Source organism: Capra hircus, chromosome 2 (genome assembly GCF_001704415.2).
Source record: "Capra hircus breed San Clemente chromosome 2, ASM170441v1, whole genome shotgun sequence".
Lineage (NCBI taxonomy): Eukaryota > Metazoa > Chordata > Mammalia > Artiodactyla > Bovidae > Capra > Capra hircus.
In genome coordinates this window covers 130,271,631-130,293,396 of record NC_030809.1, presented here as the reverse complement: position 1 = coordinate 130,293,396, position 21,766 = coordinate 130,271,631, and the positions used below count along the sequence as shown (strand labels likewise).

The 21,766-nt window shown below is 39.9% G+C and overlaps 1 non-coding gene across 1 annotated transcript; it reads left to right on the top strand.

The window, feature by feature from the left end:
• Window positions 21,000–21,071, top strand: TRNAC-GCA. The gene has a single exon. It is a non-coding gene; the product is annotated as a tRNA-Cys (tRNA).

Here is a 21,766-nt window from a genome sequence, read left to right as displayed (position 1 = left end):
AGAGACAACTGCAACCAACTCCATTCTTGCCTGGAGAGTCCCATGGAGAGAGGAGCCTGGTGGGCTACAGTCCATGGGGTTGCAAAGAGTCGGACATGACTGAGGGGTTAACCCATTCACTTTCACCACCACACACACACATACAAAAAAAACAATATAATTCATAGCTGAATTTAAAACATAAAAAAGAGCCAGAAAACAATAAAATGATAGCTTTGAAGGGCTGGAAAAAGATTCCATAACCAATTAAAAATAAACATTAAACAAGGACATTTTCAGATACAGCTGAGGGAACCGGTCACCAAAAGACCCATTCTAAATGTGGAAGAAAAATGATGCCATTTGGAGGCTTGGGGTGTTGGAGGAAATGGGGAGAATGAAGACTGAAGATCATGCCATCTAGCCCCATCACTTCACTGCAAATAGACTGGAAAAAGGCGGAAAGAGTGACAGACTTTATCTCCTTGGGCTTCGAAATCACTGCTGACAGTGACCTCAGCCATGAAATGAAAAGATGCTTGCTCCTTTAAACAAAAGCTATGACAAACCTAGACAGCATATTAGAAAGCAGAGACATCACTTTGGTGAAAAAGGTCCATATAGTCCAGGTTAAGGTTTTTCCAGTAGTCAGCTACAGATGTAATAGTTGACCATAAAGAAGGCTGAGCACCAAAGAAATGATGCTTTCAAACTGTGGCGTTGGAGAAGACTCTTGAGAGTCCCTTAGACAGCAAGGAGATCAAACCAGTGAGTCCTAAAGGAAATCAACCCTGAATACACATTGTAAGGATTGATGCTGAAGCTGAAGCTCCAATACTTTGGCCACCTGATCCGAAGAACTGACTCATTGGAAAAGATCCTGATGCTGGGAAAGATTGGGGGAAGGAGGAGAAGAGGGAGACAGAGGATGAGACGGTTGCAGGGTATCATCAACTCAGTGGACATGAGTCTGAGCAAACTTGGGGAGATAGTAATGAAGGACAGCAGCCAGGTGTGCTGCAGTTCATTGGGCAGCAGGGAGTTGGACACGACAGCGACTGAACAACAACAAATTAAATAAATTATAAATAAAATTGACCGCATTTACGTAACTTCTTTTCGATAGAAAAGTGATATCTTCTGGAGAAGGAAATGGCACCCCACTCCTGTTTTCTTGCCTGGGAAATCTCATGGACAGAGAAGCCTGGTGGGCTGCAGTCCATGGGGTCACAAAAGAGTTGGAAGAGTGGACTTAGTGACTAAACAACAACAAATTCATCATGGCACTATTCACAGCAACAAAGACATGGGTACAATCTAATGTACATTGACAGATGAATGGATTAAAAATGTGGCGTGTATATATATATATATACAGTGGAATACTATTCATCTTTATAAAGAAGGAAATTCTGCAATATATAACAACATGGATGAACCTTGAGGACACCATGTAAAGTGAAATAAGCCAGTCACAGAGAGACAAATATAGTATGATTCCACTTATATGAGATACCTAAAATATTCTTTGCAGCCAAAGATGAAGAAGCTCTGTACAGTCAGCAAAAACAAGACCAGGAGCTGACTGTGGCTCAGATCATGAACTCCTTATTGCCAAATTCAGACTTAAATTGAAGAAAGTAGGGAAAACCACTAGACCATTCAGGTATGACCTCAATCAAATCCCTTATGATTATACAGTGGAAGTGAGAAATAGAGTTAAGGGACTAAATCTGATAGAGTGCGTGATGAACTATGGACGAAGGTTCGTGACATTGTACAGAAGACAGGGATGAAGACCATCCCCATGGAAAAAGAATGCAAAAAAGCCAAATGGCTGTCTGGGGAGGCCTTACAAATAGCTGTGAAAAGAACAGAGGTGAAAAGCAAAGGAGAAAAGGAAAGATATAAGCATCTGAATGTAGAGTTCCAAAGAATAGCAAGGAGAGATAAGAAAGCCTTCCTCAGTGATCAATACAAAGAAATAGAGGAAAAAAATAGAATGGAAAAGACTAGAGATCTTGTCAAGAAAATTAGAGATGCCAAGGGAACATTTCATGCAAAGATGGGCACAATAAAGGACAGAAATTGTATGGACCTAACAGAAGCAGAAGATATTAAGAAGTGGCAAGAATACAAAGAAGAACTGTACAAAAAGATCTTCACGACCCAGATAACCATGATGGTGTGATCACTCACCTAGAGCCAGACATCCTGGAATGAGAAGTCAAGTGGGCCTTAGAAAGCATCATTACGAACAAAGCTAGTGGAGGTGATGGAATTCCAGTTGAGCTGTTTCAAATCCTGAAAGATGATGCTGTGAAAGAGCTGCACTCAAAATGCCAGCAAATTTGGAAAACTCAGTGGTGGCCACAGGACTGGAAGAGGTCAGTTTTCATTCCAATCCAAAAGAAAGGCAATGCCAAAGAATGCTCAAACTACCACACAATTGCACTCATCTCACACACTAGTAAAGTAATTCTCAAAATTCTTCAAGTCATGCTTCAGCAATATGTGAACCATGAACTTTCAGATGTTCAAGCTGGTTTTAGAAAAGGCAGAAGAACCAGAGATCAAATTGCCAACATCCGCTGGATCATTGAAAGAGCAAGAGAGTTCCAGAAAAACATCTATTTCTGCTTTGTTGTCTATGCCAAAGCCTTTGACTGTGTGGATCACAATAAACTGTGGAAAATTCTGAACGAGATGGGAATACCAGACCACCTGACCTGCCTCTTGAGAAACCTATATGCAGGTCAGGAAGCAACAGTTAGAACTGGACATGGAACAACAGACTGGTTCCAAATAGGAAAAGGAGTACATCAAGGCTGTATATTGTCACCCTGCTTATTCAGCTTATATGCAGAGTACATCATGAGAAATGCTGGGCTGGAAGAAGCACAAGCTGGAATTAAGATTGCTGGGAGAAATATCAATAACCTCAGATATGCAGATAACCGCCCTTATGGCAGAAAGTGAAGGGGAGCTAAAAAGCCTCTTGATGAAAGTGAAAGAGGAGAGTGAAAAAGTTGGCTTAAAGCTCAACATTCAGAAAATGAAGATCATGGCATCTGGTCCCATCACTTCATGGGAAATAGATGGGGAAACAGTGGAAACAGTGTCAGACTTTATTTTGGGGGGCTCCAAAATCACTGCAGATGGTGATTGCAGCCATGAAATTAAAAGATGTTTACTGTTTGGAAGAAAAGTTATGACCAACCTAGATAGCATATTAAAAAGCAGAGATATTACTTTGCCTACAAAGGTCCATCTAGTCAAGGCTATGGTTTTTCCAGTGGTTATGTATGGATGTGAGAGTTGGACTGTGAAGAAAGCTGAGCACCACAGAATTGATGCTTTTGAAGTGTGGTGTTGGAGAAGACTCTTGAGAGTCCCTTGGGCTGCAAGGAGATCCAACCAGTCCATTCTGAAGGAGATCAGTCCTGGGTGTTCATTGGAAGGACTGATGCTGAAGCTGAAACTCCAGTACTTTGGCCACCTCATGTGAAGAGCTGACTCATTGGAAAAGACCCTGATGCTGGGAAAGATTGGGGGCAGGATGAGAAGGGGACGACAGAGGATGAGATGGCTGGATGGCATCACTGACTCGATGGACATGAGTTTGAGTGAACTCTGGGAGTTGGTGATGGACAGGGAGGCCTGGCTTGCTGCGATTCATGGGGTCGCAAAGAGTCGGACACGACTGAGTGACTGAACTGAACTGAACTGAAAATGGTCAAATTCATAGAGTCAAAGAGTGGAACACTGGTTACCAGGGGTTGGGGGAGGGTGAAATGAGTTACTAATCAAAAGGCATAAAGTTTCAGCTAAGCAAGATGAATAAGCTCTAGAGATCTGCTGAACAACACTACCTACAGACAACACTAATATATTATGCATTTAAAATTTGTTGTGCGTAGATCTCGTTAGGTGTTTTTACCATAATAAAATAAATTTATAAAAACTGGTGGTAAAAAAGGTCACCTAGCCTAAGTAAAATATTTTTAATGTATCACATCTTAATTATATAAATAGATATTAATATTGATAAAAAATCTATTCTGTTACTAAACATTTTCAACTACCTTCCATAAAAAGTGCTGTCTTCATGTATTATATCCACACATATATTTATATACATATACTTACATGCTTATCTATATATGCATATACAGGCATATGTATAGACACATATGCATGTTGTATGTATGTACTCAACGATGTTGAGTGTCTTTTATTGAAACTCTTGCTCACTCTATTGAGTTGTCCCTCTCTCAGTAATGGAAATAATTAAAAGAAACATCAGGAGGAAAATCTTAAAATATTTAGAAATGAATGAAGGCTTATTAAGAGAAAAGGGGAGGAAGATGTAAATAACAATATATGGAACAAAAAAGTTAAAATAGTCGAAAAGATAACAGATTTTTTTTAAGTTATGAAATAATACCATAAATGAATTAGTGAACTTGAAAAATTAATGAAATGAAAATAATGAAGATAAAATTTTAAAATTGGCCAAGTGAAAGAAAACTTGAATAGATCAATAAGTACAAAGAAAGTTTAATCAATTATTTTTAAAAAAACTTTAAAAACTGGCTAAATCCCAAATTTCTAATTACTGGGAAAGCTACTCAATTAATTTTATAACACTAGTATTCTCTTCATACAAAATATAATAAGGATGGGAGAAGCAAAGGAAATTATGGGCAATTATATATATATATATATATATATATAAAACATTGATGCAAAAATATGAAATAAGGTATCAAATAATAGAACCCAGGGTGCTATAAATAATAATAACACGGACAAAAAGAGCAACCAAACATCATGATCAAACAGGGTTCAGGCCAGGAAGGTAAAGTCTAAGGAGGGAAGGCATGTGACCAACTCAGTCAGTTCAGTTGCTCAGTCGTGTCTGACTCTTTGTGACCCCATGGACTGCAGCATGCCAGGCTTCCCTGTCCATCACCAACTCCCGGAGCCTGCTCAAACTCATGTCCTTTGAGTTGGTGATGCCATCCAACCATCTCATCCTCTGTCATCTTCTTTTCCTCCTGTCTTTGATCTTGCCCAGCATCAGGGTCTTTTCCGATGAGTCAGTTCTTCACATCAGGTGGCCAAATTACTGGAGTTTCAGCTTCAGCATCAGTTCTTCTAATGAATATTCAGGACTGGTTTCCTTTAGGATGGATTGGTTGTATCTCCTTGCAGTCCAAGGGATTCTCAAAAGTCTTCTCCAACTCCACAGTTCAAAAGCATCAATTCTCTGGTGCTCAGCTTTCTTTATGGTCCAATCTTGCATCCATACATGACCACTGGGAAAACCATGGCTTTGACTAGATGGACCTTTGTTGGCAAAGTAATGTCTCTGCTTTTCAATATGCTGTCTAGGTGGGTCATAGCTTTTCTTTCAAGAAACAGATGCAGAAAAATAATCTGATTACATCCAAAATCTATATATGTTAAAAAGCTCTTAACAAAACTAGAGATGGGAAGGAAGACCCTTACTTTGATAAAATTATCAAAAAGCCTTTAGCAAGAATCATACTAATGGAAAAACTTAGTGTTCCCTTTACATTCAGGAACAAGATGAAGATTCTCCTTATCACTGTAACAGAACACTGCAGGTGTTGGCCAATAAAAGTTCAAAAGTACATAACTAAAAAGAAATAAGAAATAGGGTAGAAAATGAACATATCAAAATTTGTGGCGTTCCACTTTCCAACAAGTAGAAGATATCGCGATAGTAGCAACAACAACAACAAAAAACTAAGAAGTCTCTACATAAATCAACAATGAATACATAAGGAAAGTCTAGAAAATTCTCTAAAAGTTAAACATAAGACTACAAAATTTTATTAAATTTACAAGATCTGAATAATTGGAAGTATATATTAATACTACGTTTATTACTAGAATCATGACTCAGGCAGAAGTGAGAAGGAAAAATGTTATTCTAAACAGTGTTATTCTAAACTGAAAATATAATGTTAAGTGAAAAAATAAGCAAATTTCTACAATTTATGTAAAATTTATAAACCAAAGACTATGTAGTTTTAACAATATGTACTGCTCATTTCCACATACATACACATGAACATATATACATTCCTGGTATGAACTCTATTTCTTGATCATAATGTGTTTTTACATATTTTGATATATTCGTTTGAAGGATGAACATTAAAGACCCACAGAGGCTTATTTCTCCCTGCACAAGTGCCTTCAGGGGTGACCTAGTCTGGGCCTGAAAGACTTAATCTCTCTAAATACCTAGCTTAGTTTACCTCGAGTTGAAAGAGATGCTGCTGGCACACTCACACAGTTAGAATGATGGTAAAAATCCTCCAGATGCATTTTCAGTGTAATATCATACCTCTGCTTGGGTTTATTAACGCACTCCACGTGATGGCTAATGGATACTGGGCACACTGGAGCTCGGTCTCCTATGATGTCCTGCTCAGTAATTCGATGCCCAGAAGTGGGACTCAGCCATGAGAAGGAATCTGATTTCATTTCTGGGATGGAAAGAAGCAAAGTAACAGAAACATTCCAACCCAGGTTGTGTTTTGTTTTCAAAGTGGGCGCTTTGACGAGGTATCTGGGTCACCTGGCAGCTCTGAGGCATGGCTCAATTTGCAATCTCCCTGCCCCGTCCACACACAGAACAGACCTTTCCCTGCACTCTCAGGGGTTCTCTCCTCTCCTGGAGGCCTAAGACATCTGCTCTTCCCACAGAATTAGAATCACTGCTTTTCAGTTCTTGACCACTTGTCTTTGGACAGATTAGGAGTCATAAAGACATGGTTGTCATCTTGCAGCCTGTCTTTGAGCTTCTAAATGCTCTGAGAGTTAGATCCTGGGACCCCGTGGAAGCCCCTTGCCTCAATGGGTGTGCTCCACGTTCTTAATCAGGCAGGCTGATGTGTGTGACAGAGGATATGACTGGTTCTCAGCGATGGTAAACATAGCTGCACTGGGTGCCAGCATCCATCAACAGTGTAAGATACGGCCAGAAGAATTTCCTTCCCCAGTTTATCTTCCTGAATATCACAGATCACAACTTCTAGATCATTTTTAAGACCAGGTGAATCTATGGTAGTAAATAGTAATGCTATTTACATTACAGAGTCATCCTATATAAGAGAAGGAAATAATCTTGCTCTTCTGCTGCTTCTCCTATATTTGTCTACCTTATAATGTCAACTTTCTTTATCGTCCTTTTGATTTCAGCTTACTCTAAGCAGAGTCTGGGCTAAATTCAGGATTTAAAAGAAGTAAATGACCTCTAAAGAAAAAAATACTCAATTTTCCCCCTTGATATCAAAGGGAAAATAGTGCCCAGCAGGATGTGAGGACCACTGTTTTGTATGAGTCTGGAAAACAATACACTTTATTCTCTGGGAGGATTTGAATATGATGATGCCATGGTGATGCTTGGCAGCTTTCTTAGTGATTTATTGTCTTCCAGGGTGATATTCTGTCTGAGTGTTGTCAGTTTAAAGTATTTTTATTTTACTGAAAAATAGCTTCACATTTTTTTTTGCAAAATATACCCTCATTATGTGATATTTATGGGAGCAGCAGGTATGAGTGAGTGGTCTAGCTATTCTGATGTTGGGCCACTGTATTTTGTTGTGATTTTGTCTAGATCTCACCATACACCAGGCCAGTGGTTTGCAAACTGTGGTTCCTGGGCCAACAGCATCAGGATCACATGAGAACCTGTGAAAATTCAAATTATCAGGCACTACACCAGACCAACTGAATTGGAAACTCTGGAGTTTGTGTCCAGTAATCTCTTTCAAGAGAAACTTTAGGTAATCCTGACGCTTGTTTAAGTCTGAAAGCCGCCATCATAGGTCAGCTATACCCTCAGTATGTGGCGTCCATGGTAGCACCAGGGAGGCTGAAGGAATCAAACTTTCTTAAGCCAGGCAATTGCATTTTTTTAATCAAATGTCCTCGGGCTTAGAGGGTAAGTCCACAGCTTAAGGTTACAGTTTCTTTAGAAAGAAAATAACAGTCCTACTCTGAGAACTCTAGAAAAGAAGCAAATCCTGGGATAGGTAATAGGCATTTAGGAGGATATCCTAGGTCTCAGGTTTGTGGGATTATTTCCCCTCTCTAGCCTGGTGGTTACGTGGGCCTTAGGAAGAGGGGGGGTCTGTTCCTCCTAGGACAGAGTGGCCAGGCGGAGACGAGTGCCTCACCAGCAGATGGGATGTTGTGGGCTCACATCCCAGCAGAGGGTTGACGGAGTCCTGGAAAAGGCGTTGTCCATCCAGCAGAGGGATCTTGTGAGACAGTGCCAGCAGAAGGTGGCGTGCAGGCCTGTTAAGGAGCCTGTGTGACAGTTTCGGGGACACTGTCAGATAAAACCCGAGAAAATGGTGTAGAGGCTAAAGGCAGGCAACGCCATGTTGGTGAGACAAATGAAGGTTACACCGACTGGCTGAAGATACCTGGACACGCGTCCACCCCTGGACATGCCTTCACACCTGCTGCATGGCCTCGACGCCACGAACTCCTTCACTTCTTGTTTGCTGGCCTCTGAGTCTAACACTGCCTGCCTGCTATTCTTATATCTCGCAATATGCATACCTTTCCCCCTTAGCCCTGGCTATAAATCAATGAGATTCGAAAGGCAGGAAATACAATTTCACAGTTAATTCAATGCTGTTGTAAAAACATATCTTATTAAGACAGATTATTCCTCCGTATCTCCTACAATATTATAAACCAGCACCTGAGAAGTCATCAGAAAGTAAAGAAAACAGAAACCCCACATAGGAATGTTGAGAGAGCTAGCTAGCCTTTACCTTTTGCCAGTAAGAATTTGAGTAAGTGAGGCAAATTTTAGCTAGAGTCCAGTCAACCTTTTAGGCCTCTTTGACTTTTGCTTGAGAGTCTGAAATTTATGTTTAAACATTTTTAGAAGGAAATATTTTCTCCTCTAACTTGAAATGAGGCCTTTGTGAAATTTTACTGAGAATCCTAAGGAGTCAAGAAAAACACACACAGATGGGCAACATAGCATTTATTACTTGCTCATCACGTGCTTTCTATTCTCTCTAAACATCATCAACTCCCATTTCTTCCTGATCCCAGCAGACTCTTCCTACACATGTCTTTTAGGTTTGATACTCAGGCTGCCCAGAGAAACATCTTGCCTAAGATATTCCCCGATTTGTGCCCCCCGAATCCAGTCATTTCAATAACTTCAGCATTTGTTCAGGGGATGGCCACATTCTACAGGGAGAAGTTGCCATATAAGCACCAAGAATAATTCCTAGGTAAATCAGAGCGACTTTCCTATAAAGTTTCCAAACTTTATAGGAAAGGTTTTTTTTTTTTTTAAATTGTAACAGATTTAGTTTTCTTTATGTAACCAGAAGTGATTACATTGGTTAATAGATCTTTCTGAGTTGTCTCTATGTAAAATTTGGACAACTTGTTTATTTCTGCATGAAGCTGAAAGTGTACCACCAGAAGAGTTTAGTGGCAAATATACTGGATTATCAGTAAAGTGGCCAAGTTACTTCTCCAGCCTATCATTTCTTCATCCATAAAATGAAGGAAATAGACTCTGATCTTTAGCAATATTTAATAGTAATTAAGGTCAACTCCAGAAAAAATTTTTTATGCTGTAAAATTCAATTTGATGTGTTCTGTTGCATCACCTTACCTGGTCTAGCTGTTTCTATGCACAGAATACTAATAAGTGTTATTGGATGACTATCAGACCATGTTTCCAAAACTGTGTCCTGGCATTGCTTTCCTGAGACACCCATGCCTGAGTTTGTATGACTCCACTCTTTCAGCAATGCACTTCTGGAACAAGCAGTACTCAGGCTGGTGAAGGATGAGGCTGGACAACATCCTGAAATCAAATAGACTCATCTAAATAGCCTACTCCCACTGGCAAATCAGCCCAGTTCCATATTTCTCAAACTGAAATAAAAACCCACTTCATTTCCTTCTCCAACTTGAAGTCCTGAGACCAAGATCATGTAGGTGAATAATAAGACAAAATGAAATTTTAACGAAAACTTGTTTTAAATAATTGCCTCTTTCATGTCAGATGTTCAGATACTTTAAAATATCTTTTTAAAAATTTACTGTATTAATGACCCAGTGAAGTAACTATTATTCTTCCCATTTTACAGATGAAGGCAAGGTCTCAGAGAAATTTGGTGACTTGTCAGAGGTCACACATAAGGAAAGGCAGAATCAACTAGAATCCAGGTCAGTTTGAATGCTCTCCCTACTATATCACCCTGTCCCTCATGTTTTAGGTACTGACTAATAAACATGTGACAGCCCAGATATTTGAGTAAAAAGTACTATTTTCCACATAAATACGGCCCTTCTCTTCAGTACACCTAGATGTGGCCCACACAGTTGCCAAAGATTACTTAGCAGTCTCTAATTTCACCTCTTCTCTCTCCAGCTTATGTTTCTTGCTGGCAGAATAGTAGGGTCTAGGAATAGAATCTCCTCAGTTGGGTGAATTTAAGCTGTTCCTCAGTGATGGTCACCACTTAACATTACCACAACAAAAAACATACCCCTTGAGTTGCTACACAATTGTTTAACCTAAATCCTAATGAGAGAATATGTTTTAATGAACACTTAGCACCTCTTTTTGAGACAGAGACAAAGAATATGGTCACTTAAAAACATTTTTTGAATTGGTCTCATTTGAATTTAGGATGAGGCTGATTGCTTTAAGATGCTTTATTTGGACTATGATTAGGATTTGCTCTGATAAGAATTAATCTGCATCCAAAGGATAAAGGCCTTATGACTGTCAAATTCAGAATCATCCATGAATATAGTAAATAGGTGATAAGGAGAAAGGCTAGAAAAATGTAAAATTTCCAATGTTCAAGAGCTAGACAGCAATTAGGAACAGAGACGTCAGCAGAGATAGAACAGGATGAACAGATATTGGACAACCAGAATAAGGACTAGGATGAGAACTTCCAGATGATGGCCCAGATGGTTGGAAATGTAGGAAGGAGCTTTTCTGAGGGTAGGAACTATAGCAACTCTGCAAAACTGAAACCATTGTATAAGACTGAGAGTGTATTTGGAAATACATGAACTGGCAACCTCCAGCGACAGAATTTTCAGATATCCTTGATCTCAGTGTCATTTGGCGCCTCAGAACAGATAACACGGAGGAATATAAGGTTAGTTAGATGTAAGCATAAAAATACAATTAAATCCTAGTATGATGTATCTACAGCTTTAATTATTATGCTACCTCATATTACATAACTTATAAATAAGAAAAATACACTCAAATTTTTATGCTGTATTAGTTTGAAGTGTACAGCAAAGTGATTCATATATGTGTGTATATATATATTTACACACATTTATGTGTAGATATATTCTTTTCTAGATTCTTTCCATTATAGGCTATTATAAGATTTTGAATATAGTTCCTAGTGCTTCAGTAGGTGGGTGCATGCTCAGTCATACCTGACTTTTTGCGACCCCATGGACCGTAGCTCACCAGGATCCTTTGTCCATGGGATTGTCCCAGCAAGAACACTGGAGTGAGTTGCCATTTCCTCCTCCTGGGATCTCCCCAACTCAAGGAAGGTGGATTCTTTACCACTGAGCCCCCTAGGAAGCCCATACAACAGGTTCAGTTCCATTCAGTTCAACTGTTCAGTCGTGTCCAACTCTTTGTGACCCCGTGGACTGTAGCACACCAGGCTTTCCTGTCCATTGCCAATTCCCAGAGCCTGCTCAAACTCATGTCCATTGAGCCAGTGATGCCATCCAACCATCTCATCCTCTGTCGTCCCCTTTTCTACCTGCCCTCAATCTTTCCCAGCATCAGGGTCTTTTTCAATGAGTCAGATCTTCGCATCAGGTGGTCAAAGTATTGGAGATTCAGCTTCAGCATCATTCCTTCCAATGGATATTTGGGACTGATTTCCTTTAGGTTGGACTGGTTGGATCTCCTTGCAGTCCAAGGGACTCTCAAGAGTCTTCTCCAACACCACAGTCCAAAAGCATCAATTCTTCAGTGCTCAGCTTTCTGTATGGTCCAACTCTCACATCCATACAAGACTACTGGAAAAATCATAGATTTGACTATACAAACCTTTGTTGGCAAAGTAATATCTCTGCTTTTTAGTATGCTGTCTAGGTTGGTCATAGCTCTCCTTCCAAGGAGCAAGTGTCTTTTAATTTCATGGCTTCAGTCACCATTTGCAGTGATTTTAGAGTCCAAGAAAATAGTCCATCACTGTTTCCACTGTTTCCCCATCTATTTGCCATGAAGTGATGGGACTGAATACCATGATCTTAGTTTTTTGAATGTTGTTTTATTTTTTTTAATTTAAATTTATTTATTTTAATTGGAGGCTAATTACTTTACAATATTGTATTGGTTTTGCCATACATCAGCATGAATCTGCTATGGGAGTACATGTGTTCCCAATCCTGAACCCCCCTCCCACCTCCCTCCCCGTACCATCCCTCTGGGTCATCCCAGTGCACCAGCCCCAAGCATCCTGTATCCTGCATCAAACTTGGACTGGCGATTTGTTTCTTATATGATATTATACATGTTTCAATGCCATTCTCCCAAATCATCCTACCCTCTCCCACAGAGTCCAGCTTTTTCATTCTCATCTTTGACTTTCATCAGGAGGCTCTTAAGTTTCTCTTCACTTTCTGCCATAAGGGTGGTGTCATCTGCATATCTGAGGTCATTGATATTTCTCCCAGCAATCTTGATCCCACCTTGTGCTTCATCCCACCCAGCATTTCACATGATGTACTCTGCATATAAGTTAAATAAGCAGGGTAACAATATACAGCCTCGATGTACTCCTTTTCCCATTTAGAATCAGTCTGTTGTTCCATGTCTGGTTCTAACTGTTGCTTTTTGACCTGCAGATTTCTCAGGAGGTGGAGAGAGGAGGTACTTATTGTTGTTTATTTTTTATGTAGTCATGTGTATATTTTAATCCCAAACTCCTGATTATCCACCCTTTTCCCCTTTGGTAACCATAAGTTTGTTCTCTATGTCTGTTTTATAAACAAGTTCATTTGTATAATTTTTTTTTTTTAGATTCCACATGTAAGCAATATCATATGATATTTGTCTTTCTCTGTCTGACTTACTTCACTTAGTTTGAGAACCTCTAGGTCCGTTCATGTTGGGGCAAATGAAGAAACATAATATACTCTTGTCTCTTTTGCCATGGTTTAAAAAGTTCATAAATTAGGTGCTATTCTTGTCACACCACGTGAATACTGAGACTAAGCTTCATTGTCCCACTTATGCTTCTTGTATTAGTTCTTTGTCATGTCATTCTCATCCTCATTCATTCATTGTTCAAGTATGTATTTCTGGCACTTTCTCTGTGCCAGGAAATCTGCTAGATGCTAGAGGGCCCCACCGCCAAGGAATTCTATTCAGCAGGGTAACTAGATTCACAATCACATAACCCCAGTACAGTGTGACAATGCTAGGGCAGAGGTACGCCTGCAGTATGCTGGGATTTTAGAGACAGGAGTAGCATGGAAATGTCACTAGGAAGCCTTGAGGGTCCACTAAGAACGGAGACAGTGAACATGCAATGGAATCAACTCACTCTGCTGCTACAGCAAAATCACAAAATATATCAGAGCTTGTCAAAAAATAAAAAAGGCAAAGAAACCAAGTGGATTTATGGTAGACCTAGAGATTTGTAAGGGTTGTTGGATAGGGGAAAAAAAAAAGGATCAAGAGATATGGGGTATTGATACTTTTCATGAAAGGGCTCAGACTAAAGTAGCTGGACAAGAGAGTAAGCTAAAAGAGGTTAGGTGAGTTTACAGATAAATAGCAAAGGAGGAGGATCAAAGAAACCAGAGGTCTCAATGAGATTTTAAGGGCCAGGAAAGAGGGAGACAGCAAATTAGGCATTTTGGTTCAGTAAACCAATCAGCCCACGATCAGGGCATTCATACAAGTTTTATTGCTCAAACAGTGATAGGAAGTGAAAGAAATTGTTAGTCATTACTCCAGGCAGCGGATGTAAACTGAAAGGTCCCTGGGACACCGTTACCCAGTCAATAGTCCACATATTAGATAGACACTGTGCTAGTTACTACGGATAAGGTAGGAGACGAGGCAGAAATCACACCTGTCATCACAGAGTTTATAGTCATCTAGGAATGACAAGCTTTGAACAAGACATTATTACAGTGATGAATGTTGCTAAAAAGGGAAACGGAGGAGCCATGAGAATTTATTACAGAGGAAACCAACATCTTCTCACAGGTCAGCAAAGGATCCCCTTTGCTGAGACTGCAAAGATGAGTAGGAGTTTGGAGGCAGAGAGGCAAGACATGAGCTCACAGGCAGAGGGAAGAATATTTCCTAAAGGTCTTCAGGTGGAAAAGAACATTATATTTGATTTCTAAATTCCATTGACTTTATAAAAATCCTTCTCATTTTTCCTTGTTGTTTTTTTCCCTTATGTTTTATACTCCTTCCTTCATTGCTTTGAACATTTAAAACATATATTGTAAACATTTTATTCTGGTTATTCTTCTCTTTCAAGCTTTGGCTCCTCTTTCTTTCATCTGCTGACTCTCACAGATAGTGGTTTAAGGTATGATTTATCATTTGTGACTGTCTTTAGAAGAGAGTTCCCTCTGGGGAAATAGTCTACAGGGTACTGCTCTTCTCAACTTGAGCAAAACAACCAGGTTTCTGTTCAGGTTGATTTCCCAGCTTCAGGTCCCTTCACACAAGGAATGTGATTTTAGACTCTCCATCTGCATGCGGCACAGATCTGGGGTTTTGATTTCTTGTAGGTGAGGTTTTCTCATTTGTGATCCTGGGATATTATAAACCTTCTTGTTGTTTATATGAGCTGTTGGGAAGAGTTTCCTAAGTTTCATTTCAAAGTCTCCACAATCCTTTGTGACTCCCAGATGTATTGAAATAGCTCAGTTCCAGCTTTCCTCTGAGGGTCTGGAGCTTGCGCTCTCCTTCCAGGGCAGTTAGTTGTTGGAACCAGTTTCAGCATCTAAGGTCTATATCTGGTTCCAACAATTCTATGAGCTGTTTGGGCATAAGAGTCTGCTTGCTGCTGCTGCTGCTGCTGCTGCTGCTGCTAAGCCGCTTCAGTCGTGTCCGACTCTGTGCGACTCCATAGACTGGACTATGCATCCCACCAGGCTCCGCCGTCCCTGGGATTCTCCAGGCAAGAACGCTGGAGTGGGCTGCCATTTCCTTCTCCAGTACATGAAAGTGAAAAGTGAAACTGAAGTCACTCAGTTGTGTCCAACTCTTAGCGACCCCATGGACTGCAGCGCACCAGGCTCCTCCGTCCATGAGATTTTCCAGGCAGAAGTACTGGAGTGGGGTCTGCTTAGCACTCTGATTTGACATTCCCTGTTTAATTCTGACATATGGAGGGGCTCTCCTGGTTTCAAGTGAGCCACATACTTAAAGATTTAGCCATATTTTATTCTGTGTTTAGAGCAGAAAATAATTATTTTGTATCAGCTTATGTTATAATATGGTACATTTTATAAACTGTTTTTAAAAAGTATTCATTCATCCAAAACATATTCATGGAGCACCTATGATGTTCTAAGGATTATAGCACTCAAAGGTAGAAAGTACGGGAAGAGGGGCATTATATCAAGAATGAGATAGCGTTGTGCAGAACATGTTAACAGTCTGGATTTTTCTTGAGAGCAAAAGAGCAGCTATTGAAAGATTTTAAAACAAGTTTGCATTTCTAAAATGAGTAGAAAATGGGTTAGAGCCCAAACAGAATAGATGTGGGAGAAGTGTTCAGTCATCCAGTAAGGTGATGACAGTTAGCTTGAACTGGAGAGTGAGGACAGATGGTGAAAGGGAAGGTACCTAAGAGGTATTCAGGTAACTAATTTAGTAATACTTGCTTATGGACTTAATTGGGAAAGAGAGATGAGTCAAACGCCAATCCTAGGTGCTTGGTTTGAGTATCTGAGTGGTTGTTAATGGCATTTAATGACACAGAGAGAGTACAAGGATAAGGAACAAACTCAGTGGAAACTATCTCAGGTTCAGTTTGGGCCATGTTGAATTTAAGGAACCAGATATCACGTGCTATCACGATGATATCAGGGTAATATCAAGTAAGCAGTAGGCTATTTGGACTAGAGACTCAGAGTGTAAGTCTGAGCTGGAGATGAAAAGAAAATGGAATTTTGTGGAATAGATGAGGTTTCCTGAAGAGAGAGGGTAGAGTGATCCTAAAATTCATATGGAACCACAGAAGACTCTGAATTCCCCAAGCAATTTTGAGAAAAAAGAACAAAACTGGCAGTGTCATCCTTCCAGACTTCAGAAAAAGCTACAGAGCTACTGTCATCAAAACAGTTTGGTTCTGGCACAAAACAGACATATGAGTCAACAGAACAGGAGAGAAAGCCCAGAAATAAACCCATGCCCCTATGGTCAGTTAATCTATGACAAGGAGGCAAGAATATACAGCGGAGAAAAGGCAGTTTTTTCAGTTAAGTGGCACTAGGAAAATTGGACAGCTCCATGTAAAATGATGAGATTAGAACATTTCCTCACCTTTTTGTATTTTATTAAAAAAAAATAAACTCAAAGTGGATTAATGCTCTAAATGTAAGACCATAAAACTCCTAGAAGAGAATGCAGGCAGAGCATTCATTGAGGTAAATCACAGCAATATTTTTTGGATTGCTCTCCCAAGGCAAAAGAAATAAAAGCAAAAATAAACAAATGGGACCTAAGGAAACTTAAAAGCTTTTTCACAACAAAGGAAACCACTGACAAAAGGAAAAGACACGTTATGGAATGGGAGAAAATATTTGTTCATGATATAACCAACAAAGGGCTAATATCAAAATGATATAACAGTTCCTATAACTCAGTATCAAAAAATCCAAACAACCAATCAAGAAATGGGCAGAAAACCTGAAAAAACATTTTTCCAAAGATGACTTGCCAGGGGCCAGTGTGAGGAACTCTGCCCATGGCAAAGGTCATGAGGAAGGAGGCTTGGCATACGCAAAGGCGTGATCAAGCCTCAGGAAACCCCCTGTTCCCGAGCATCTAACCCCAAAACCAGAGTCTGTTTTATGCTCTTACCTACACCTCTGACTTTACAGGGGGCTCTCCCCCATAACCATTTCTCTCGGAGAAGGAGTTAACTTGCAGCTCCAAGTCAATAAAAATTCCTGGGCGTGACAAGAGTGTTTCAGCTTACGGACTCCTCTGAAGGTTATCTAGCCTGCCTGTATAGGTTCATCCAGCCACATGTAATTGTTTACAGCCTCCCAACCTGAGAGGCATGAGATATTTTAGACTTACTAAAGGCAAATTCTTTTGGGGAGTTGGAAATTATTAGTATAGCGGGTTGGTTAGGAATTATATTGGTGAAGGGTTTTTCATTTGTTGTGTCAATAATTGCTGCTAATGCCCTGCTCTGAGTGGGACAAGGATGTCTCAGGTCAAACCTCTCTGCTGACAGACTAGCTTGTGTGACAGGATTATCCATACTCCTGCCACATGATTGTTTACTACCTCTTAACCATAAACAGCACAGAGAGCTTTGGAGTATTTTGAGAGTCTTAATTAGCATAGGGCTTTTTCTTCTCGTTGAGTCAATGATTGCCGCCAGGCCTCCATATCCTTAGGCACCTGGGAATATATTAATCAATGTATTTGGAATATAGTAAAGGAAATATGGTAGTTATTGATGTTAGCAATACTAGACTTTTTGAGTTAATGGATTTTCTCTTTTGTAATAGATCACTGTACTTTGTTATAAATCACTGTGTCCTTGCTATGTAAAAATGCAACTTTATCACTATCTTAAGACTAAATGGATCTAAAAGGGAGCATTGGTGAAAGGATTTTAATTTGTTGGGCTGATGTTTGCTGCTAAATCTCCATGTTCCCTGCCCTTATAATGAATATAACTAGCATATAGGAAGAAGTAAATATTAACCTTTAAGCATATAGGAGAAATAAGCATTAACCTTTAAGATTAATCATGTTAACTTTGGGTTAAATAAATTCCTTTCTTGATTGTAACTCACTACACCCTCACCCTATAGGAATGTAACTTTATTTGGAGGGTGGTGCCTGGTTTAAGAAAAAACACCTTTGGAAGAAATAAGTTTTTTGGTTATCAGAAAGAAAGGATCATAAAATCCCTAAGACCTTTTTATGTGAAGCACCTGATTTTGATAAAGGTCAGGACTGCTGACCCCCGTGTGACTCTGTATTCATCCCTATATGTAACAAAAGGTATATAAGCAAACCAAAAAATAAACAAATCGGATCAGTTTCCGGAAAGACTGATTCCCCCATGTCGCTTCCTTCTTGCTCCCGTTTCTCTGGTTCAATTCCCATCTGGATTCAGCCTCCTTTTCTCCACTACACTATCTCCTACTACACTATCCATTTCTAATCTCTCTATGTATCTGTAATTAAATATGTATTTTTCCAAAGACGCCGATGCCGTCCCCACCTTCGAATTCCCTGGATCCACCGGGGCTGGACCCCGGCAATGACTTACAGATGGCCAACAGGCACATAGAAAGAAGCTCAACATCACTAATAATTAAAGAAATGCAAATCAAAATCTAATGAGATATCACTTCACACCTATCAGAATGGTTATAGTCAAAAGGTGTCCAAATAACAAATGTTCGCAAAGATGTAGACAAAAGGGAACATTTTTTTTTTAACCTCACTATACAACATGTGGGATTTTCACTGACCATAGGTTAAACTCGTGCCCCCTGCAATGTACTTACAGAGTCTTAACCACTGGACTGCCAAGGAAGTCGGAGAAAAGGGAACCTTTGTATACTGTTGGTAGGAATGCAAATTGGTACAGCCACTATGGGAAACAGAATGGGGAACTAAAAACACCAAAAACAGAACTACGATCAGCTCAGTTCAGTCGCTCAGTCATGTCCGACTCTTTGCAACCCCATGAACTGCAGCATGCCAGGCCTCCCTGTCCATCCTCAGCTCCCGGAGTTTAATCAAATTCATGTCCATTGAGTCAGTGATGCCATCCAACCATCTCATCCTCTGTCATCTCCTTCTCCTCCAACCTTCAATCTTTCCCAGCATCAGGGTCTTTTCCAATGAGTCAGTTTTTCACATCAGGCGGTCAAAGTATTGGAGTTTCAGCTTCAACATCAGTCCTTCAAATGAATATTCAGGACTGATTTCCTTTAGGATGGACTGGTTGGATCTCCTTGAAGTCCAAGGGACTCTCAAGAGTCTTCTCCAACACCACAGTTCAAAAGCATCAACTCTTCAGCACTCAGCTTTCTTTATAGTCCAACTCTCACGTCCATTCATGACTACTGGAAAAACCATAGCCTTGACTAGATGGACCTTTGTTGGCAAAATAATGTCTCTGTTTTTTAATATGCTATCTAGTTTGGTCATAACTTTTCTTTCAAGGAGCAAGCATCTTTTAATTTCATGGCTGCAATCACCATCTGCAGTGATTTTGGAGCCCAAGAAAATAGTCTGTCACTGTTTCCACTGTTTCCCCATCTATTGCCATGAAGTGATGGGACCGGATGCCATGATCTTAGTTTTCTGAATGTTGAGCTTTAAGCCAACTTTTCATTCTCTTTGACTTTCATCAAGGGGCTCTTCAGTTCCTCTTCATTTTCTGCCATAAGGGTGGTGTCATCTGTATATCTGAGGTTATTGATATTTCTCTTGGCAGTCTTGATTCCAGCTTGTGTTTCTTCCAGCCCAGCGTTTCTCATGATGTACTCTGCATAGAAATTAAATAAGCAGGGTGACAATATACAGCCTTGACGTACTCCTTTTCCTATTTGGAACCTGTCTATTCTTCCATGTCTGGTTCTAACTGTTGTTTCTTGACTTGTATACAGATTTCTCAGGAGGCAGGTCAGGTGGTCTGGTATTCCCATCTCTTTCAGACTTTTCCACAGTTGATTGTGATCCACACAGTCAAAGGCTTTGGCATAGTCAATAAAGCAGAAATAGATGTTTTTCTGGAAATCTCTTGCTTTTTTGATGATCCAGTGGATGTTGGCAATTTGATCTCTGGTTCCTCTGCCTTTTCTAAATCCAGCTTGAACATCTAGAATTTCACAGTTCACATACTGCTTGGAGAATTTTGAGCATTACTTTACTAGCATGTGAGACGAACGCAATTGTGTGGTAGTTTGAGCATATTTTGGCATTGCCTTTCTTTGGGGCTGGAATGAAAACTGACCTATTCCAGTCCTGTGGCCACTGCTGAGTTTTCCAAATTTGCTGGCATATTGAGTGTAGCACTTTTACAGCATCACCTTTTAGGATATGAAATAGCTCAACTGGAATATCATCACCTCCACTAGCTTTGTTCATAGTGATTCTTCTTAAGGCCTACTTGACTTTCCATTCCAGGATATCTGGCTCTAGGTGAGTGATCACACCATCATGATTATCTGGGTCATTAAGATCTTTTTTATATAGTTCTCCTGTGTATACTTGCCACCTCTTCTTAATGTCTTCTGCTTCTGTTAGTTCCATACTGTTTTTGTCCATTATTGTGCACATTTTTGCATGAAATGTTCCTTTGGTATCTCTAATTTTCTTGGAAAAAATCTTTGTTCTTTCCCATTCTATTGTTTGCCTCCGTTTCTTTGCATTGATTACTGAGCAAGGCTTTCTTTTCTCTCCTTGCTATTCTTTGGAACTCTGCATTCAGATGCTTATATCTTTTCTTTTCTCCTTTGCTTTTCTCTTCTCTTATTTTCTCAGCTATTTGTAAGACCTCCTCAGACAGCCATTTTGCCTTGTTGCATTTCTTTTTCTTGGGGATGGTCTTGATCCCTGTCTCCTATACAGTGTCATGAACCTCCATCCATAGTTCTTCAGGCACTCTGTCTATTAGATCTAATCCCTTGAATCTGTATCTTACTTCTACTGTATAATTGTAAGGGATTTGATTTAGGTCATACCTGAATGGGCTTCCCTGGTGGCTCAGACGGTAAAGCATCTGCCTGCAATGCAGGAGACCCAGGTTCGATTCCTGGGTCGGGAAGATCCCTTGGAGAAGGAAATGGCAATCCACTCCATCACTCTTGCCTGGAAAACCCCACGGACGGAGGAGCCTGATAGGCTACAGTCCACGGGGTCGCAAAGAGTTAGACACGACTGAGCGACTTCACTTTCACTGAATGATCTAGCGGTTTTCCCTACTTTCTTCAATTTAAGTCTAAATTTGGCAATAGAGAGTTCATGATCTGAGCCACACTAAGCTGCTGGTCTTGTTTTGGCTGACTGTATAGAGCTTCTCCATCTTTGGCTGCAAAGAATATAATCAACCTGATTCCGGTATTGACCATCTGGTGATGTCCATGTGTGGAGTCTTCTCTTGTGTTGTTGGAAGAGGGTATTTGCTATGACCAGTGTGTTCTCCTAGCAAAACTCTACTGGTCTTTCCCCTGCTTCATTTTGTACTCCAAGGCCAAATTTCAAGAACTACCATAAGATCCAGCAATTTCACTCCTTGATACATATCTAAAACAAAGAACACACTAATTCAAAAGATACACACACCCCAATTTTCATAGCAGCTCTATTTACTGTAGATAAGATATGGGAGCAACCTAAATGTCCATCAACAGACAAATGAATACTAAAAGATGTATATGTGTGTGTGTGTGTGTGTGTATACAAAATGAAATGTTACTCACCGATGGAAAAGAATGAAATTCTGTAACACTGAAATGCAGT